Raw genomic sequence first — 2500 nt, 5'->3', positions numbered from 1 at the left:
CAGCGGACCGCGGGGAGCGCGCCCGTCTTCGGGGCTTGTTGCTGGCCGTTGGCGGAGCTCCAGCGGACCGCGGGGAGCGCGCCCGTCTTCGGGGCTTGTTGCTGGCCGTTGGAGGAGCTCCAGCGGACCGCGGGGAGCGCGCCCGTCTTCGGGGCTTGTTGCTGGCCGTTGGAGGAGCTCCAGCGGACCGGGGGGAGCGCGCCCGTCTTCGGGGCTTGTTGCTGGCCGTTGGAGGAGCTCCAGCGGACCGGGGGGAGCGCGCCCGTCTTCGGGGCTTGTTGCTGGCCGTTGGCGGAGCTCCAGCGGACCGGGGGGAGCGCGCCCGTCTTCGGGGCTTGTTGCTGGCCGTTGGAGGAGCTCCAGCGGACCGCGGGGAGCGCGCCCGTCTTCGGGGCTTGTTGCTGGCCGTTGGCGGAGCTCCAGCGGACCGGGGGGAGCGCGTCCGTCTTCGGGGCTTGTTGCTGGCCGTTGGAGGAGCTCCAGCGGACCGCGGGGAGCGCGCCCGTCTTCGGGGCTTGTTGCTGGCCGTTGGAGGAGCTCCAGCGGACCGGGGGGAGCGCGCCCGTCTTCGGGGCTTGTTGCTGGCCGTTGGAGGAGCTCCAGCGGACCGGGGGGAGCGCGCCCGTCTTCGGGGCTTGTTGCTGGCCGTTGGCGGAGCTCCAGCGGACCGGGGGGAGCGCGCCCGTCTTCGGGGCTTGTTGCTGGCCGTTGGAGGAGCTCCAGCGGACCGCGGGGAGCGCGCCCGTCTTCGGGGCTTGTTGCTGGCCGTTGGAGGAGCTCCAGCGGACCGCGGGGAGCGCGCCCGTCTTCGGGGCTTGTTGCTGGCCGTTGGAGGAGCTCCAGCGGACCGGGGGGGAGCCGGGCGTTCGAGTTGCCCAGGCAGGGGGTTATCCTCCACTAGCAAACCTCCATGAGCAGCGGAGCCCGTCAGCTGCGCCAAAAAGAACCACACGAGGGCGGCCTGGGGTTGAAATCCCCCGCCACATAGGAACGAATGCCGGGCGTTCGAGTTGCCCAGGCAGGGGGTTATCCTCCACTAGCAAACCTCCATGAGCAGCGGAGCCCGTCAGCTGCGCCAAAAAGAACCACACGAGGGCGACCTGGGGTTGAAATCCCCCGCCACATAGGAACGAATGCCGGGCGTTCGAGTTGCCCAGGCAGGGGGTTATCCTCCACTAGCAAACCTCCACGAGCAGCGGAGCCCGTCAGCTGCGCCAAAAAGAACCACACGAGGGCGACCTGGGGTTGAAATCCCCCGCCACATAGGAACGAATGCCGGGCAACCAGGGGTCGAAATCCCCCATTGAAATGAATGGCGGGCAACCAGGGGTCGAAGTCCCCCATTGAAATGAATGGCGGGCAACCAGGGGTCGAAGTCCCCCATTGAAATGAATGGCGGGTTACCAGGGGTCGAAATCCCCCATTGAAATGAATGGCGGGCGACCAGGGGTCGAAATCCCCCATTGAAATGAATGGCGGGCAACCAGGGGTCGAAGTCCCCCATTGAAATGAATGGCGGGCAACCAGGGGTCGAAGTCCCCCATTGAAATGAATGGCGGGCTACCAGGGGTCGAAATCCCCCATTGAAATGAATGGCGGGCGACCAGGGGTCGAAATCCCCCATTGAAATGAATGGCGGGCAACCAGGGGTCGAAGTCCCCCATTGAAATGAATGGCGGGCAACCAGGGGTCGAAGTCCCCCATTGAAATGAATGGCGGGCTACCAGGGGTCCAAGTCCCCCATTGAAATGAATGGCGGGCTACCAGGGGTCGAAGTCCCCCATTGAAATGAATGGCGGGCTACCAGGGGTCGAAATCCCCCATTGAAATGAATGGCGGGCGACCAGGGGTCGAAATCCCCCATTGAAATGAATGGCGGGCGACCAGGGGTCGAAATCCCCCATTGAAATGAATGGCGGGCAACCAGGGGTCGAAGTCCCCCATTGAAATGAATGGCGGGCTACCAGGGGTCGAAATCCCCCATTGAAATGAATGGCGGGCGACCAGGGGTCGAAATCCCCCATTGAAATGAATGGCGGGCTACCAGGGGTCCAAGTCCCCCATTGAAATGAATGGCGGGCTACCAGGGGTCGAAGTCCCCCATTGAAATGAATGGCGGGCTACCAGGGGTCGAAATCCCCCATTGAAATGAATGGCGGGCGACCAGGGGTCGAAATCCCCCATTGAAATGAATGGCGGGCAACCAGGGGTCGAAAGTCCCCATTGAAATGAATGGCGGGCGACCAGGGGTCGAAATTCCCCATTGAAATGAATGGCGGGCAACCAGGGGTCGAAATTCCCCATTGAAATGAATGGGCCCATTCATTTTCAATGGCCGGGCTACCAGGGGCGCAGTACCACCTGTCGTCATTAGGGGCGCTGTAGATAGGGGACCGAGTCCCCCCATTCGAGAGGTTTGCACCCAAACCTCAAAATGGTTGGTGTACAATTATAGGAGAGACCTTTTTAAGACGTGGGAGCTCCAGGGCAAATCAAGGGA

This window comes from Leptonotus elevatus, unplaced genomic scaffold (genome assembly GCF_054856555.1).
Source record: "Leptonotus elevatus isolate MCC_2025b unplaced genomic scaffold, RoL_Lele_1.0 HiC_scaffold_262, whole genome shotgun sequence".
NCBI classification, from domain to species: domain Eukaryota; kingdom Metazoa; phylum Chordata; class Actinopteri; order Syngnathiformes; family Syngnathidae; genus Leptonotus; species Leptonotus elevatus.
This window is presented reverse-complemented; position numbering follows the sequence as displayed.